At 41.7% G+C, this 20,325-nt stretch overlaps 1 pseudogene across 1 annotated transcript; it reads right to left on the reverse strand.

Annotated features, from left to right (window-relative positions):
- Positions 1 to 3,697: 3,697 nt before the first annotated feature.
- LOC148865356 (phloretin 4'-O-glucosyltransferase-like) lies at positions 3,698 to 15,606 on the reverse strand (annotated as a pseudogene). Its single transcript, XR_016109590.1, has 5 exons — positions 15,271 to 15,606; positions 15,106 to 15,174; positions 14,448 to 14,520; positions 9,850 to 10,623; positions 3,698 to 4,567 (listed from the first exon to the last, which is right to left on the reverse strand). The product of XR_016109590.1 is annotated as a phloretin 4'-O-glucosyltransferase-like (transcript).
- Between the last annotated feature and the right edge of the window lie 4,719 nt (positions 15,607 to 20,325).

Here is a 20,325-nt window from a genome sequence, read left to right on the forward strand (position 1 = left end):
ACTGCATTCACAACCGGACCAGTGCGAAAGAACAAAGAGACTCGCAACGAGTAGAGTCGGGAAGTCATATTAACTTCCCTCTCCTTAACATGATCCAGCATGTCCTGGCCTATTCCAAGTTCTTGAAAAACATATGTACTCAAGTGATGGAGCCACGATCGGCCCCATAAAAAATGATGCTCTCCGTAGATGTTAGTGCAGCTCTCCTAAACCAACTTTCCCAAAAAATGAAAGACCTTGGTACTCCTCTCATAAGTAGTGTCATCTCTGGAATCACCTTTGATCTGGCCCTATTGAATCTTGGGGCCAATATAAATTTACTTCCGTCCATTTATGATAGGTTCAGGATTGGCGAGTTAAAATCTACCCCAATAATTCTACAACTCATTGATTGGTCAGTCAAGACTCCTCGAAGTGTTATTGAGGACGTCATTGTTAGGGTAGAGGGTTGTCACTTCCTAGTGGATTTTATCATCCTAGCCATGACCCCAACCGAGGAACTGAACCATATCCTGATAATCTTAACATGTCCGTTTCTAGCAACGGCCAATACAAACATCAATTGTAAATTGGAAGAAATGGACATTTCATTAGGGGAGCAAAAAGTCCAATTAAACCTTTTTAGTGCCTCTAAGTATCCAAACCTTGGGGAAGATGAATGCAAGGTGGATATAGTGGACGATCTTTTAGATGCCTTGCCTACCCCTTGGTTAGCCCAATCTGAACCTCGTCTGTCGGAAGATGAAAGTGAGCTGGAGAGTTTAGATGGAGAAAGTGTGTGAATGTGTCTGGCTGAAGACATTAAACTTAGCGCTGGTTGATAGGCAATCCAACATAATTTTTGGTTACTTTTAGGATTAGAGTTTTTCTTTTCTTGATTCGAGACCAAGTGGCATACATTGAACCCCTCAGGAAAACCCTATTGATTGTTCCCTTTGGTCCAAATCCTTTTTGCATCATTCAAAGTCATGTCATTGGAGACAATGGCATTTAAGTTGGGGGTGAGGAAAGAGAGAGAAAAATTGAAAAAAAAATTGAGAAACTAAGCCTTTAAATATGTAGAAATAAAATTTTACTGAGAAATTTAAAAATTTTTCCATTAATAGAGATTCCCATGTTAAGAGTTTAATGGCAATGTTTGATGGTTTCAAGCATGTTCCATGATCTTCATTAAGATCATGGAAATTCAGACAGCGAGTGTTTCAGGCAATAAGAAGGTTCGAAATGGGATATTTGTATGATGGAAGGGTAAATGAGGGAATTTTAAGATGAAATTTGGTAAGTAAGTATTTTGTGATGTTAGGAGTTTAATGGCAGTGTCTAATGGGTTTGAGTATGTTGATATTAGAATTCGGACTACGAGTGTTTCAACTAATGAAATTCAAAATTGAATCTTTATATAATGGAGAGGTGAATGAGGGAATTTTTATCTAAAATTTGCTAGGTAGGTATTTTGGGATGGCAAAAGTTTAATGCCAGTGTTTGATGGGTGCGGATATGTTAAAATCAATGGAATCTGGACTACGGATGTTTTGGCCAATTAAAGGGTTCAGAATGAAATCTTTGTATGAAGGAATTTTGATTTGAAATTTAGTGGGTTGGTATTTTAGGATGTCACGAGTTTAATGGTAGTGCCTAGTGGGCTTACGTATGTAGGGATCAATGGAATCTAGAAGATGGACGTCTCGGCCATTAAGAAGGCTCGGAACATAATCTTTATATGATGGAGGGATAAATGGTGGGATTTTGAGTTAATATTTGATGGATAGGTATTTTTTGGGATGTCTATAATTTATTATAGTACCCGATGGGATAAGGGATGTTGGTCATAGGAATTTAGATTACAAGTGTTTCGGCCAATGAACGAACTGGAAATGAAAGAGGTAAATAAGTGAATTTTAAGTTCAAATTTGGTGGTTAAATATCTTGGAATATCAGGAGTTTAACGAAGGAAACAAATTTTCAATTAGATAGGTAGAATAGGAGATCTAAGGGATAAAAACATCTTGGGTCACATTGGCTTGGTCAATATAGGATTTGGGAATGGAATCTTGAATTGTTTATAGGCCAAAAATAGGAATTTAGCTATAAAAATTTGTAGGAGTTTTAAGGTTTAAGATCATCGACTAATCTAGACCACTGAAACAGAATCATTAATTAATGTTGGGTGAGATCTCTATTTTAAGAGATGAAATTTGATGTTAATGGGTATTTTAAGGTTTTGAATCAGATGGTTGTATCTGATTTAATGATTACGGTTCACGTGATAAGAACTATTCCATTGGGGTCAAACAAGTTTAACAATGGATTTTGAGGATTTAGCTTGAGATTTGGGCTCTTTGGGTTTTTGATAATTCAGAGAGATCGGAATGGTTTCATCAGATTCAAGGATGAATTAGGGTTCCAGCAAAGAACTGAACAAAAATCACCACTTATTTACTGGACCCACACCCAACACATATCAAGTACATGGTGTTGTAGACCTGATGGGGCAGGATATACTGATCATTGAGTCGGTGGGCTTTACAGTTTTGGGTTTTATCATGGTTTTTGTGGGCTAGCCTTCAACCAACGAACTTTCCGGTTCTAAACGAGATGGTTTTAATAACATTGCCTCATGTTATTCGGCAACATCCCCTGTACCATACCACCACTTTATTAGATCAGTTATGCAGAGAGAAGGCTGTGTTGTTCCAACTAAGTGAGGTTCCGATAGTGATGGTACCCTCATCTAACATTGATATAACCTTGGAAAGAAAAGAGAAATTTGCCATATGGCCTAACTAAATTAACTTTTAGCTGGATCAAACGAATGGAAATCTTTCAACACTTTGTACTTTATTCCCTCTCTTGGTTCCTGTTGGAACGGGTGGCCATAGGCCCTCGATTTGGAATTCTCAACGTGTAGGAGAATCCACTTGCCATGTGAAAAGCCATAAGTTGATGGAATAGCTTAATAATATCATCCCTGTGAACACACACCAATTACAGTTTTTATTATATGTTATTATTTATTTTCTATTAAAAATAAATTTATTTTCTATAAACTGTTTTTGACTTGTTCACAGGGTGGTTATTGGATCTAAGTTGGATCCATTTCAGCCTTTGACTAAGTCAGCAAGAGGATGTTTGGCTTAGAATGGGCTGAGTGATCATGTGGTTTAAAATCATGATCATTAAGACACTTGTCTCAATTCGAAGGGTTAGAACAAGATTAATGTTCGTGAAGTTTATCCTTGGTACGGCTCTTATTTCCTTTTTCATTGGAGAGACGTTGTGGCAATTACCTATAAAAGGGAAAGAGTAGAAGTCTTAAATGCACCACTGAATATCCTCTTTATTGGAAGGCTATCAAAACCTCCAAGAAGTTCTGCCCAATTGGGATTGTATTATCAGCTTTGTGAAGTCCAAGGTTGTGTCCAAGTGTTGCTGGATCCATCAAGAAAAGTGGAGTTACTCTTTGTTTGCAGAATCTTATTTTCCTTTAATTTTGTCACTATTCTGTTATTGTTTTTCAGTTCCAACTTCCAAGCACCAGTGGATTGATGTGTTGGACAAAATTAAAATTAATGGCAGTGTTTTCTGTTTAGTAGATTCTAATTGAAAATCAAAAGAGTGTCCCCCATGTGAGGTCCTTCCTTTAATCAATATCTTTCAACCTAGTTTCTTCAAACCAATTTCTCAAAAAATCCCATACTTATAGCTTCTTCACAAGAAGAATAAGAACTCTTCTAAAGTAAGAAAAGAAGATTAATTACAATTAGAAAAAGTGATAAGTAAACTAACATACATATCCTGTCCAACGTTTAATTTGAATCCTCATCACCCACACGCAAAGCAACTAAATTTACAACCAATACAATCTAAACTACAGAACAATCTTTTCTTATCTCTTCCACAAACCGCCGGAGATTCTTATCAGAAGAACCATCCTCCTTCATAGCTTTCTAGGCTAATTCTTTCCATTTCCTGGCGTTCCTTTTCATCTCTTCCCCATTCTCTCCTTCCGTCACCATATCTAAGCACCTCTTGATCTCCTCCCTCTCAACTACTCCATCTCCTTCTCCTTCCTTTGCTCTCACCCTCACCCCTGTACCGAAAACACCTTCTATTAACATCGCATTCGTCGCTTGGTCCGTCCACTGTGGAAACGCCACCACCCGAACCCCAGTCACCAGACTCTCCAACGTTGAATTCCACCCACAGTGCGACAGGAAGCAACCCACCGAAGGGTGTGAGAGAACTTCAACCTGAGAACACCACGGCACTATCATTCCTTCTCTTTTCTGCTCTTCGATCCTACTCAGAAACGCTTCTTCCTCTTTCTTCGTTTCTTCTGAAGCGTTCTCATTCTTCCGGATGACCCACAAGAATGGCCGGCCACTCTCTATCAACGCGCTTGCAAGCTCTTCCATTTGCCGCTTGGGTAGCACAGCGATGCTTCCGAACGATACGTAGACCACAGATGAATCCGCTTTCGAGTTTAGCCACTCCATGTAGTCTGTCGAACCCTGGAACAGATCTCCTCCAAAGGATTTATCAGATGGGTCTTTGCCGTCTAAGAAAGTGATACGTGCATGCATGCAGCAGCCGAAGACCCGGTCAAAGTGGATAGCAGCAGAAGACCCGGTCATGTTAGCTCTTAGTTGGGATAAGCCTTATCCATTCAATTTTAATTCTGTTAGAATAGATAAGTCTTCAATTCTGCTCCTAGATAAGTGCATTCTGTTTCCTAGATAAGTGCATTAGATAAGTCTTCAATTTCTGTTCCTAGATAAGTGCATTCTGTTTCCTAGATAAGTGCATTCTGTTTTTTTGTTGATAAGCTCCTAAGATTAAGGGGCAGTAGTTCCTATTTCTACTCCCACTTTGTAGCACCATAAGGCTATAAATATAGCCTGAATGAATGGAGTTGGCATTGGCTTTTCTACAAACAAACTCTCTCTCTCTCTCTTCTCCTTATTCTAGATCCTTCTCCCTCTTGTTAGATAACTTGAGCGTATCATTGGTATCAGAGCCGGTTCGACCATGGACACCCGTGGAAAGACGAACGCGGAGTTCCGCAATGAGGTCAATGAAACCTTAGCACGACATGAGTCGAGCTTCGACCAAATGAACACTGTCTTGCAAGTAGTGTTAACTGAACTCCAAGCCCTTCGAGCCTCACGAACCACTCCCAATACCACTCCCGAGACCAACCCCTTCGCCCATGAAGAATCCTCACAGCCCCATACTTCCCGTTCAAGCTCCACCCATGACCACCCTCATCAACACGTCAAGCTGCCATTCCCATAATTTAATGGGGATGATCCGAACGGTTGGATTTACAAGGCGAAGCAGTATTTTGAATTTCAAAATATTGTTCCGGACCAACAAGTGCAGCTAGCTTCCTTCCATTTGGAAGGCATCGCCTTACAGTGGCACAGGTGGTTGACCAAGCATCGCGGACCGCTCACATGGGAAGAACTCTCCAAAGCGGTGTTACAACGGTTCGGCCCCACCGACTATGAGGACCCATCAGAGGCATTAACCCGCCTAAAGCAAACCACCAATGTGACGGCTTATCAAGAAGCCTTCGAGAGGCTCTCTCACCAAGTTGACGGCCTGCCCAAGAGCTTTCTCATTGGCTGTTTCATTGCAGGACTTCGTGATGACGTTCGTTTAGATGTGAAGATCAAGCAGCCTCGAACTTTGATAGAGGCGATTGGAGTGGCCCGGTTAATTGAGGAACGAAATCACTTACAGCGGAGAGCTAGCCAACCGATTCGATCCCCATCAGCCATGACAACCCAGAAGGCGTCGCCCAACCCCATGGCCGGTGTACTTGGGCCTCCACCAAGCTCGCGCGCAAACCAGGTTTCCAATGCTCCTTCCTCAACATTCTGGCGACTCACCAACCAGGAGGCGCAAGAACGTCGTGAGAAGGGGCTGTGTTACTACTGTGATGAGAAGTTCACCTCCGGCCACCGTTGTGCACGTCCACAACTGTTCATGATTGAGGATCCCGAACCGGCGGACGCGGAGACTGTCGAATCAGAGGAGGAAAACCAAGAAGCCATCCCTGAAATCTCCTTCCACGCTATTGCAGGAGCTGAGCACCCGCAAACCATACGTGTTCTTGGGAAACTGAAAAACAAGAACGTGACCGTATTAATTGATGGCGGCAGCACCCACAACTTCATTGACCAAGCCATCGTCTCCAAGCTCGGGTTGCCAGTGAACCGAGACAAGAAATTTCAAGTTATGGTGGCCAACCGTGAAAAGATCGAGTGTATGGGGCAGTGCCGATCTCTCACCCTTGCCATTCAAGGACACCCCGTTACCGCTGACTATTATGCTCTTCCCGTCGCAGCATGCCAGTTGGTGTTGGGAGTACAGTGGCTAGAGACGCTTGGACCCGTCGAGATGGATTACAAACAACTAACGTTGACGTTCAAAAAGGAGGGACTCTCTTGCACCTTCCAAGGATTGGGACGAGCCAGCATCGAAGCCTTAACCAACAAGGAATGCAATGGGTTACAAGGTACGAGATTTTTTTTTCAAATAGTTCCTTCACATAGCAGCGGCCAACCAGGTTTTCTTCCACCCGAGATGGACCACCTTCTCACCGAATTTTCCCATGTGTTTGAGCCGCCCACAAGCCTGCCTCCTAAACGACCACATGACCACCGGATTGCACTGCTTCCCGACAAAGGACCGGTGAGTGTGAGGCCATATCGATACCCGTATTACCAGAAGACCGAAATAGAGAAGATGGTGAAGGAGCTTTTGCAGACAGGGCTGATAAGACCAAGCAATAGCCCATTCTCATCGCCGGTTTTGCTAGTGAAGAAGGCTGATGGAGCTTGGCGGTTTTGCGTGGATTACCGAGCACTGAACGAAATCACTATTAAAAACAAGTATCCCATTCCCGTGATTGATGAATTATTAGATGAGCTCTACGGCACCAAATTTTACTCCAAACTAGATCTACGGTCGGGATAGCATCAGATTCGAGTGCAAGAAGAAGACATTCCTAAAATGGCTTTCCGAACACATGAAGGGCATTATGAGTTCTTAGTGATGCCGTTCGGCTTGACGAATGCACCTGCAACTTTTCAAAGCCTCATGAACGACCTCTTTCGCCCATACCTCCGGAAATTTATTTTGGTCTTCTTCGACGACATTCTGGTTTATTCTAAATCATGGGAAGACCACCTATCTCATTTGAGAGTTGTTCTAACTGTATTATCCTCTAACAAATTATTTGCAAAAATGTCAAAATGTCAATTTGGGGTTTCGCAGGTCGAGTACTTGGGTCCTGTGATTTCAGAACAAGGCGTGTCCATTGATCCAGCCAAAATACAAGCTGTTCTCGCATGGCCTACACCGACATCAGCAAAGGGGGTCCGTGGCTTCCTCGGGTTAGCAGGATATTACCGGAAGTTCATCCGCGACTTCGGAAGCATTGCAGCTCCCTTAACCCAATTGTTGACCAAAGGGGGATTTCAATGGAACGAGGCAGCAGAGCTGGCCTTTCAGCAATTGAAGAAGGCACTCACTTCACCGCCAATCCTACGTCTACCAGATTTCTCCCAACGGTTTGTGATTAAATGCGATGCGAGTGGAACCGGGATTGGCGCCATCCTCATCCAGCAAAACCGACCGGTGGCCTACTTCAGTGAAGCATTGAAAGGTTCAGCCTTGGCATTATCCACCTATGAGAAGGAGATGTTAGCTATTGTCAAAGCCGTTAAGAAATGGCGCCCATATCTGCTTGGGAAACCATTCACAGTCTGCACCGACCAAAAAAGTCTTAAATATTTACTCGAGCAGAGGATAACCACACCGGCACAAACGAGGTGGCTGCCAAAGATATTGGGCTACGACTATGAGATTGAGTTAAAAAAGGGGCTGAGAACCAAGGTGCGGATTCCTTGTCACGTATGGCTGAATTTCAGTTTCTTTCCATCTCTATACCACACGCAGACTGGTGGCCGACGCTACAAGAAGAGGTCAAACAAGACACCTTTTATGGGGAATTGATGAAAAAGCGACCCTCCCACAAGTTGCTTCAACGGGATGGGGTATGGTTCAAGGGGGACAAGATTTATTTGAGCCCCACCTCCACCTTGATTTCAAAGGTGGTGGCGGACTGCCACTCATCCCCTGTAGGGGGACACTTTGGGTTTCATAAGACCCTCTCTCACATCAAACACAGCTTCCTTTGGCCCCACATGCGTTGGACGGTGAAGGAGTTCTTGCAACAATGTGATGTATGTCAGCGCTTCAAAACAGATTGCATGAGACCAACGGGATTGCTTCAGCCATTACCAATTCCTACTCAAATGTGGACAGACATCTCCATGGACTTCATCGAAGGATTGCCTTCCTCCAATGGGTACACGGTTATCATGGTAATTGTGGATCGGTTGACAAAATATGCCCACTTCATTCCCTTAAAACACCCATTCACTACCACCACAGTTGCGAAGGCATTTGTTGCCAACGTTGTCCGCCTACACGGAGTACCAACATCCATTGTTAGCGACCGTGACAAGGTATTCATCAGCTCATTCTGGCAGACACTTTTTCAGATGCATGGGACGAAATTGTGTATGAGCTCCAGTTACCACCCCCAAATCGATGGGCAAACCGAAGTTGTTAACCGGACGTTGGAGCAATATCTACGGTGCTTTGCAGGTGACCAGCCGTGAAAATGGGTAGAGTGGGTTCCTTGGGCAGAATACAGCTACAACACCTCCACTCACTCTTCTACCAAAATGACACCCTTCGAAGCAGTCTACGGAATCCCATCCCCTAGTCTCCTGACCTATGTACCGGGTACAGCTCAAGTAGGGGCAGTTGACGAATACTTGCGTGACCGGGACATCATCCTACGCGAGCTACAACATAACCTCCAGGTAGCCCGGAACCGGATGAAATGTCAAGCGGACCAGCACCGACGAGAAGTCTCGTTCGTAGCAGGTGACTTCGTGTATGTGAAGCTACAGCCTTACCGGCAGACCTCAGTGGCGTTTCGGCGTTCCATGAAGCTCGCCCCACGTTATTTTGGGCCGTACCCAATCATTGAGAAGATTGGTCCAGTAGCCTACCGCTTAGCCTTGCCCCCCGGCTCTCAAATCCACAATGTGTTTCATGTCAGTTTGCTGCAGAAGCACTTGGGACCCATCACCCCTTCCACTCAGCTTCCTCCAATCTCGGATACTTCGACCATCCTACCCCAACCGGAAGCAATCTTGGATCGCCGTATTATTCACAAGGGCAAGTACCGCCCAAAATCCGAAGTCTTGGTCAAATGGATTGGGGCGCCAGCTGAGGATGCAACCTGGGAGAATGAATGGCGCTTCAGAAAAGCTTATCCCGACTTCCTTGCGGACAAGGGTCCTTCAGGGGGGGAGGAGAATGATACGTGCATGCATGCAGCAGCCGAAGACCCGGTCAAAGTGGATAGCAGCAGAAGACCCGGTCATGTTAGCTCTTAGTTGGGATAAGCCTTATCCATTCAGTTTTAATTCTGTTAGAATAGATAAGTCTTCAATTCTGCTCCTAGATAAATGCATTCTGTTTCCTAGATAAATGCATTAGATAAGTCTTCAATTTCTGTTCCTAGATAAGTGCATTCTGTTTCCTAGATAAGTGCATTCTGTTTTTTTGTTGATAAGCTCCTAAGATTAAGGGGCAGTAGTTCCTATTTCTACTCCCAGTTTGTAGCACCATTAGGCTATAAATATAGCCTGAATGAATGGAATTGGCATTGGCTTTTCTACAAACAAACTCTCTCTCTCTCTCTTCTCCTTATTGTAGATCCCTCTCCCTCTTGTTAGATAACTTGAGCGTATCAGAAAGCCGACGGAATCAGTGGCCCAATTCCAATCAAATCAATCTTCTCAAAGGCTCTCAGTGCTTCAGGCTCTAAAGCATCAAATGTGTTTACAAGAACTCGTGGCTTGGTTTCTCGTTCCAAGGTTTCGATCTGTTCATGGAATATTGGAAAAGCGAAAGCATAGGTATTGGAAGGTAGGAAAAAGGAGGGAAGGTCTCGACTGGTGAGTGGTGGTAGACCTGGTAGTTCTATAGTATACGAGGAGTCATTTTTGTTGTTACATATGAGGTCGCCATAGCCAGTGAAGTTGTAGTAGTAGATGTCGAAGACAGTGGCGGGTTGAATCCAGAGAAGAGCCGAGGGGACATCAAGGTTACGTGCGACGTCTGCGGCCCACGGTAGGAGGAGGGTGTAAACCAAGCAGGTAATGGGGCGGCCTTCTCTAGCTAGGCTGATAATAAGCTCTCTGAGAGTCTCTGAACCACGGCGTTTCAGCTCGGACAGGAAGTGTTCGATGCTGTCGGTGGGTTTGAAGCCGTCATCATGGCCATCTGAGAAGGGTGCGAAGGTTAAGCCATCTGGGTTGCAGGCGTTCGACATGCGACGGTGGGCAGAGATGCTGGTGGCGAAGGTGACTTCAGCGCCGATGCGTATGAGGCGCTTGGCGAACTGAAGGCTTGGGTTGATGTGGCCTTGAGCAGGGAGCATCACAAGCAGGAAGTGGGGGTGCGACACAGCTGGAGCCTGGATCCTGGATTCTTGATTCTGGAATGCAGATTCAAGTGTTTTGTGTGGTTATTTTGATGAGCAGATTCAAGTGTGCTGTGGTTATGGTGGAGAGCTGGGAGTGGATTTGAGCTTTGTGCTTTGTACAAATTTGTGATGAGTTATAGCGGGCAAGTCCATAAGAGCACAGAGTTTAAATAGAACATGGGCTAGCTCGTAGCAGTAATGACGTGTGTGGTGACGGACTGATTCTTGTTTTCTTGTGTTCTTCACTCAGTAGAACTTATGATGACCGGACAGATCATTAAATTGATCAAAAAATTGAAATTAACAATAAAAGTTTATCTATTCTTTCATGTATATGTGAACAAATTTGAAATTGACCGTTATTTGGAGAAGTCTGTGATCCACTACTCTTAATGATGCGTCGATGCCAGAAGATTCATGATGGTTAATGGTTGGTTGATACTTGATGGAAATTATCATATTCTAGTACACGAATATTGGTTGACAGATATGAAGAATAAATGCAAGTGTTGCACAGAAAGAGTTGGAAAGACTATCGATTACGACAATATGGTTTGAACTTTGAAGATTAAGAAGAGAACCCCATCACTCATTCGTCCCGTGGTAAACAAGAAATCTAGACGGATGCGTCATGGTTTCTGTTATCGACATAATTAAACCGAACTTTGTTGGATATTAAACAAAGGAAATGGGATTTCCTCCTCACATGATTGCTTCCCATTGCAGTCGTGCATTAGGAACATCTCGATGAATAAAACATGCATTCCCTGTTCTTTAAAAGGAGCAAAAGATTTTTCGCCATACTGTATCCCTGCAGACACCCAGATACAACCACATTCCCATTCAAAAATTCACGGGGAGGCTAGGGCATGCATTCTGATAACGAACGCTGAAACAATCAAATTAAAGCATTTGATTTATTGAAGTGGCCCTGCTTTGATGAATTAGATAAAATAACATCTTGTTGAGACCACTTCGCTTTTAGCCCTGCCCTACGGAACTGTAGTGAATAGTTGTGGTATTATTGGAATTGGTCCTGAAGGCAGAATGCTGAAAATTTCTAAAATCTATTCTTGGTATTTGATAATATGTTCATAAATGCCAAAGCAAATTCCTCTTTCAGCCAATAGAAAGCTAGAATGAGCCTATGACGAAGCGGTGTGTGATTATCAGATTCAGGTGATGATCCCGTCCGTATCTGCTCCTCACCGAGCGTATGCCTCACACCGACGTGACAGTATCTTCCCTATTTGTACTGATGTGGCTTTGAGGTCGAAGTGAGGCACTCACAACAGATCCCAATTCCATGTGATGTAGATGGCCATATGGTGACCCAAGCTTTTATGGGTTAGCAGGTTGTATTTGGTTTAAGGGAAAAGGTGGGGAATACAGCCGAGATCATTCCATAAGATGTGTATAGCTATGATTATAACCCTAGCAAGTGCACTAGTTATCAAATAGTATAAAAATATTGTTTTCACGGGGATTTAAGAAAATAAGTATTAGAACTATATTCTTCCATAATTATTTGGATAGTCGAAATTCAGATTTAAGAATAAGAACTACTAAAAATAAAAATAGAAAAAGAAAATAAAAGCTAAGGCAATCAATAACCAAATATGCAATGAGTGAAATCGCTAGGACCATTGGTCCACCTAACCATTCTAATGAATATTAATGGATGCGATTAACTAAGATCATTTTTCATTCCCAAAAGCTGAAGTTTTTTTCAATTTTATTTAATATTCTTTCCCAATATATATTAAACCTATTTCTATCAAGTAACCCCTCGATCCCTCGACTAGAGTTCTCAATGATAGGAATGCATTAAGTGCAAGAAAAAACTCATATATTCAGATGAATCATGTGTATATATCCATATATACCATTCAATTCAGACCATGAATTATGTGGTCGAATATATAAATTCATCTCCCGATTCATTCATATAAACCGAATCAATTAAGAGATGGCCACTCCTAATCGCATTAAGCAAATAATTCATAGACTATATGGAAATCACGATCTTAGATAAATCATAATGATAAAAATATATTCATTATCATGGTTAGGCTTTCCACCGCCCTATTTAAAAACAAATCAGTTCATGATAAAGGAAATAAAGCAAATAAGAGGAAAGAAAGAACTCATAAATTTGCCCATGGTGTTGAGATCTCTTCTTCTTGCCGCCACTTCCTTCTTGAAGCTTTCTTGATTTGCTGATCTCCTTCTTGAAGTTTCTTGATGATCTTCTTGATTTACTTTAGAGGGACTTCAGTAATTGATAATTCAATTATTAATTGACGCCCAAAGCTAATTCGCCCAACCCTTGATATGGTTTAGGGAGGGGGGCTGTTACAACCACTTGGTGTTATCTCTAGAATAGATAATCTAGGTTAAATTCATCCTATCCTATCTTATCTTATCTCTTATCTAATGATCTCAATCTTTAACTTTTTAGAATTACATCACAAATTTAAATCTGATAGGATTCTTTATTTTCGAATTCGTATTGTGTTTCTTTAATAATTTGGGCTGCTACAAGGCGTTTTTGTGAATTGGGCTTCAGTTGTGAACTGGGCTTTACTACAAATTTGCTTCAACTTCGGGCCCGATTTTGACCTCATTGCAGGCCGAATCTGTTAAAACTCAAAACATGAATAGATCTCGCTCTTATCTTTGCAGTGCAACTTGAATCACCCCAATCGGAGTTTGGATATGAGAGTTAGGCCCAGATTACTGAACAATGCCGAAACTGTAAAAAAACATCCGATAGCCTTGTTTTCCTTCTTGCAACTTCTTTCTTTGTTGTGAATCAAAATACTAGAGTAATGAGTCAAATTAAATGTAAATTAAGTGTAGAAAGACTGGATATTCATAGATAAGAATACGATAATTTTTATTCGCATAAAATCCTCCCACACTTAAACTTTGCCCGTCCTCGGGCAAGACAAAACTCAAGCAAAACTAAACAGGAACCAACTAACTATCCTACCAATTTTTAAACTCAACTCCCCTTCATCTTTCTCCACAATATTCTAGGTTAACTATTGCAAACTGTTAAATCAACACAACCAATTCATACACGACTTATTCATCGGTCAATCCAATTTTTGCTACTACAAACCAGGTAGTAAACTAGGGAAAACATTTTTATCTCCTCTCTCTCTCTCTTTGTTTTTTTCTCTCTGTTTTCTCTTTTTTTTTTTTCTTTTTCTCTCCTTGGTGGAAGTGAATGCATTTTATGCTCCATCTCACTTTTAAGATTACTTGGTCAGTAGGTGCATTTTATTCTCCCTCCTACTGTTTGAATTGCTGGCTAGTAGGTGCATTTTATGCTCCATCCTACCAAAAATATTCACCCTATTTACTTAAACCTGAATTTAGGACTAGCTTAACTGGAAATGACTTCAGATAGGTTGTGTACTTCTTAATTGTACCTCATTACTAGGTCCACAAGAATTTTCCCTGAATATTGTTTCAATTGATTCCAAAAGAGTTGAGTCCTTTTATTTTTTTTTGCAGAAAAATATGACCTAAATCAAAATTTAAAATACAATCTAAATTCTAACTAAATTCTAAATCCCCTCCCCCACACATAAAACTTACATTGTCCCCTTTGTGAGGTTAAATGCAAAGAGAGGGTAGAAAAACTAAACTAGAAATGCAAAAACAAAAAGAAAAAGGAAAAACAAACTTCCCTATTTTTAATAATCATGAATCAGATCCTCTAATTCTCGTGGTTGCAGCTTTCGGTGTGCTCCCCTTCCATCCATCATGGGTGAGTTCAAATCTGGAATAGGGGCCTGCAAAATAGAGGGTAATTGTCTCTTATTAGAAATCAACAACATAATATAATGAGTATTACCTTGTCTTAGCTTGAGCCCTTCTTGACCGGCCTCCAAATAGTTCACTACCTCCTTTGCTTCTTCCTCCATGACCTGCATGTTTTTACACGAATTAAGAATGTAGCTTTCAAAGGGATCATCTAACTTTGATGGGTTAATCTCAGCCGCCCAAACATCAATAAAATCGATTGCATAAATTTCATGTTCAATTGTGTTGGGATATTTTATGGTTTTAAATACATTAAACACTACTTCTTCACCATTGATTCTAAGGGTAAGTAGACATTTTCTCACATCAATTAAAGCATTACCAGTAGCAAGAAAATGTCTCCCTAAAATCAGATGCATTGTCCTATCTTCCACCATATCCAACACAATGAAATTAGTAGGAATAATAAAATTGCCCACTTTGACTAAAACATCTTCTACTATTCCCCTAGGATATTTAATGCTTCTATCAACTAATTTCAGGGTAATAGTAGTAGGTGTTAGTTCATGCAACCCGAGTTTTTTAAAAATAGAGTAGGGCATTAAATTTATACTAGCACCCAAATCACATAAAGCTTTTTCAAATTCAATACTCCTTATGGTGCAAGGTATAGAAAAACTCCTTGGATCCTTAAGCTTTGGGGGCAATTTATTTTGGAGGATGGCTGAGCACTCTTCGTTCAATTTCACCATCTCACATTCCTCCCATTTCCTTTTATTCGACATCACCTCTTTCAAAAATTTGGCATATTTCAGCATCTGTGACAATACAACAAGAAGAGGGAGATTAATATGAATCTTTTTAAATACTTCTAAAAATTTTTCAAATTGTTTATCCAAATTAGCTTTTAAGACTCTTCTAGGGTAGGGGAGAGGAAGTTTAATAGCATCTAAATTCAGTTTAGGTGTACTCCCTTCAGTCTCCTTTTTTGAATCGGCTACTTTAGCTTCCTTGTCATCATTCAGGGTCTCGCCAATTGTCTTCACACTTCTCAAAGCTATGGCATTTACTTTCTCTCTTGGATTCTTCTTCGTATTGCTAGGCAGCCGTCCCTTCTTTCTTTCCGACAACAGATTGACAATTTGCCTCATTTGGACTTCAAAGTTCTTGATTGATGCTTCTTGACTTAAGAAATTCTTATCATGTTCTTGGAGCTTTGCTTCAGTAGCATTGATGAACTTAGAAATCATTTCTTCCAAATTACTCTTCTTTTCTTATGGGGGCAGCTATTGTTGGAATCCCATGGGTGCTTTTTGTTGGTTGTTGTTCCATGAAAAATTTGGATGATTCCTCCACCCTGGGTTGTATGTGTTCGAGTAAGGGTTGAAATTCGGCCTGCCAGTATGAGAGATAAAATTAGCATTCTCATGTGAAGCAAAATGATTACCTAATTGACAGTCAGAATTAATATGTCCTATTTGATAAGACTCTCTCCTTGGAGATTACATTCGAGATTTGGACTCTTGACTCTTAAATTCGAGTTGGGCTGCTTTAAAACTTGGGCTGCTTCAAGGTACTTCTACGAGTCGGGCTTAAGTTGTGAAATGGGCCTGACTATGAACTTGCTCCGACTTCGGACTCATTTTCGTACTTGATTCGGGCCAAATCTGTCAAAACACAAAACATAAAAGTTGTGGACCTTCCTTTCTTCTTTCTAATGATTCTTGAGTTGTCCAATTCGGAGTTCGTAATTGAGAGTTAGACCCAGATTACTGACTATTGGCGAAACTGTGCAAAATCACCCGATTTGCTCTGTTTTCTTCCAATTGCCTTCTTTATTGCCCTGAGTCGAAATACAAGAGTAATGAGTCCATTTAAGTGCTAAAATGATGAAAATTAGGGGACAAAAATAGGGTTCTTTTCAGTCTCATCAATCTCAAAGAAAGGAAATATTCTTTTCAGGCACTGAGTCACTCTCTCTATGGGTATGTCTCCCAAGACATCCGAGGAGATTGAGGGCATGAGAGAGGTTCCCTAGGGCTCAGCCATAGGGAGCATCATGTATGACATACTGTGCACTTGGCTTGACATTGCTCAGGTAGTGAGTGTGGTAAGTAGGTTTCAATCTAACCTAGGTCAAGAGCACTGGATAGATGTGAAACACATACTAAAATACCTTAAAAGGACAAAAGAGTTTTGTCTAGTATTCGATGGTAGTTCACTACAAATCATTGGATACACTAATATCGACTTTCAATCAGAACCAGATGATAGAATGACTATATCTGGTTACATCTTCATGATGGGGTCCTGTGTAGTAAGAATAACATTCCACAACCCAAGCCGAGCACATTGCCATAAGTGATGCCTATGGATGAAATGGTTCATCTTAGAATTTGGAATCCTACCACTGTTGTGTGATAATACTATTGGTAAAGGGGACATCCAGATTTAAAAGGTAGCATCAGCGGAGAATGTGGTAGACCCATTGACTAAGCCATTGACACATAAAGTGTTTGAAAAACAAGTGGAAAGTATGGGACTCTGACTTGTACCCAATTCGACCTAAGTGTAAGTAGGAACTGTTAGATAGTTATGTCCTTAGCTCCAATCAGACTGATGTACTTATTAACATTTATTGTAAATGAATAAAGTGTATAATTTATTCATGTTATTTTGGTGTGTTTCTGTGTAATACCCTTAAACTAGCCACTTATGAGACTCGTGTTAGTTTAGAATCTTCACAGCCATTGGATAGATCTAGGAAGATTTATCTTGTCAACGCTGACACTGATGTGCTACCAAGAAGGTTGGTGTTTGAATCAAGAGCCGAACCAAATCTAAACAAAATAGTAAGAGAAGGAGATGCCTGATACGGAGAATTAGTATCCCCCAACGAAAGTGTTCACGCCCAGAAAAGTCACCAAAGACTACTCCCACTGAAAATGGCACAATGTAGGATAGAGTAGAATCAACAATGTTCTTCACAAGAACCCACTGGATGGTAGGTAAGCACAACTTCTTTTCAATTCTTTCACAAAGAACTGAAATCAAGAACCCTACTTGATGACTCCCACATGAGTGGAGATGAACTGCTAAAGGCGGCGGTGGCAGGAAGGAGACGGTAGGGAGATGAAATCAAGAATCCTTTTGGACACCTACTGAGTGGATAGGGACTTTCCCTTATCCTTTAAGGCTGGTCCATATCTCAAATTCGCCCCATTCAAGCTAATCTAATTAGCCCAGCTCGTATTGGGCTTTTGGCCCATTAAGTGTATGTGCTCACTTAAACCTTCCAAATTGCTACCTAGTTGGGCTTTCTCTATATGGCATGGGACCCAAACATTGATCTACACATCAGCCACAAGGGTTCGGCCTAGCCTTTGTCACAAGGCCTAGCCAAATTCACTAGAAAGCCTAGTGAATCCTTTGAGCCCATCATATGGATTCTATGGGCCCAACGCTTACACTAAGTGGTCCTTGGGCCAAGCCACCTTGTAACACCCAAGGACTATGGGTAGATGTAAGATTAGCCCATCAGGTTTAACCCTCAAAGGCCTTACATTTAACATCTCAGCCCATAATGATCAAACACTGCCCGACAAGGGAGGACCTCTCCCTTGACTGCAAGGTACAGTGCTGCACTCTTCTCTTACATGGACTCCAGGGATTAAAATCTTTTGCAAACAATTTTGGAAACCTGTAATATATATATTATATCACATAAATATAATTTGCAAAACAAACTTTCAATGATTGAAATCAACTGCCAGTAGTTTTGGTTTCCATTAGAGAGAGTGCATTTTCTCAATCATTACCTTTGCCCGACAAAGGGGCTGATCCTGTCACTATGATTGGTTTCTATAACACAGGATTCGGGATTACCTTTCTTAGATTCCAGATAGGCAGGGGCCGGTCTGGTGACAATAGGGACAGGCATCGGATGCCTTGTCCTTCTTCTGTCTCTTGAATTTGTTGCCCTTTTTCTAGGGCCTCTTCTTAGACCTCCTCTTCTTGCCACACTTGCCTGCTTCCATAAGCATGGCGACGGGCTCATCCTTATGAATCAGTTCCTTAGCTCATTGCAACATATTGCTGAGCTCTTTTAAGCTGACATTCAGCTTATTCATGTTATAATTCATGACAAACTTATTGTAGGATGGAGGTAAAGAATTCAGAATGGCGTCTACCTTGGTGACGTGGTCTAACCCGGACCCTGGGGCTTCTAGCTCGTTTATGTATCCCATCATCCAAAGACAATAGTCAAGCACCTGTTGTCCCTAGGTCATTTGAGCGGTCATGAACTGCTTCAAGACCTTCTGCTGAGTAGAACGATTATGTTCTTCGTACATAGTTTTTAGACTGTCCAATATGTCCTTAGCCAGTTCGATCTAATCGAACTACCTCTATATTGGATTGTCCAGAGAAGGTATGATATAACAGCGGGTCAGGGAGTTCTTTTCCTCCTACTTAAGGTAGTCCCTTCTACGGGCCTTAGAAGCTCGATCACCCGGACGCTCCAGGGTGGGGTTTTCGGCAACTTTATCCAATTTTTCAAAAGTCAGTACCAGCATGAGGTTACGGTACCAATCGGCATAAATAGGGCCTTTAAGTTTGTTGTCATCAAGATGCTTGGCGAATTGTTCGTTAGCCATTTTCTGGTAAAATAGCAAGACATCAGTCCACAACCTAATTTGATTCATGTTATCTACATAGATATGGCTTTTAATCTATGTCCCATTTCCATTTGTTTATCACCGGGATTTCCCCCCTATCTCAGTGATGGAGACTGCAACAATTACAACTCTTGGAAATGTGGGAAACCACATAGGGTTCATGGAGCCAACTGTTTCAGCTGCATAACCCCACTATCTTTCTGTGAAGGATCATATCTACTCATCACATGAGCTTTCCCTTTGGCCTCTGTCAGATAAGGTTCATAGCCGTTTACGGGTAAACCTTTCTGTCCAATGAGTGCTCACCCTTCATATTCGACCACGCCAAGGTACCGTGAGAGAGTTCCCATTTTCTGGTGAAGCTCCTCCCACATCGGTCTATGACATCCCTATCATCATATGAAACAATCCAACAGATCCAGCAGCAAATCAGTTGACCCATTTTCTAGTGCTTCCCCTCATCACTTGAAGGACCCATCTTCATGCTAATGACGGAAAGCCTTTAGAAATTCCATCATATGGATCTCCCTATCACATGAACTCATATTTTAGGAGGGAACAAGTTACGCCCTAGTTTTAGGTCAAACCTGAGTGGCTCCCACTGGCTTTCACAAAGCCAGATTTCTGGTGGCCCAATTCGGCTAGGGTTTCCACACGTGTCCTTTTCAGGGGTGTGGGGCCCACCATGAAGGGAACGCCATCCAATGACCATAAGGGACACCATGGCAATGATCTGCATTTAGCCATGGTGTGTGCAAGAGCCACTATCGTATCTGCATGGGCCAAGTGCTTATGGCCCATGAACGCAACACATCACACATCCATACATCACATGTAGGAAGAATTGATCCAATCAATTAAATATCTGTAAAGCCCATTTTAAAGCCCATTTAAAGTCCAATTTTGGAAACCTGTAATATATATATTATATTGCATAAATATATTTTGCGAAACAAAATTTCAATGATTGAACCATTAGAGAGAGTGCATTTCCCTGATCATTACCTTTGTCAAACAAAAGAGCTGATCCTGTCACTATGATCACCCACTCAGATGGGTTCATGAACCTTCTCAACATACCCAGGTTTTGACCCCCTCTAAGGGTCTCACTGATTAGCAAATCAAAGATGGCCCAATCCGCTACCTAGTGTGGTACCATAATCGAGTCTATGGGTCAGGTGTAACATTCCAGTTTTGCCCACTAATCGCCAAGGTCCAGGGCAATACTGGAATTCTGGTCCAGTTCAAGGTCTCAAGCTAATCCCACACTACATGTACCTCGGCTCTCACCCT

This window comes from Nelumbo lutea, chromosome 3 (assembly GCF_056320005.1).
Source record: "Nelumbo lutea isolate HS-2025 chromosome 3, American lotus-T2T, whole genome shotgun sequence".
In the NCBI taxonomy this organism is placed as follows: Eukaryota; Viridiplantae; Streptophyta; class Magnoliopsida; order Proteales; family Nelumbonaceae; genus Nelumbo; species Nelumbo lutea.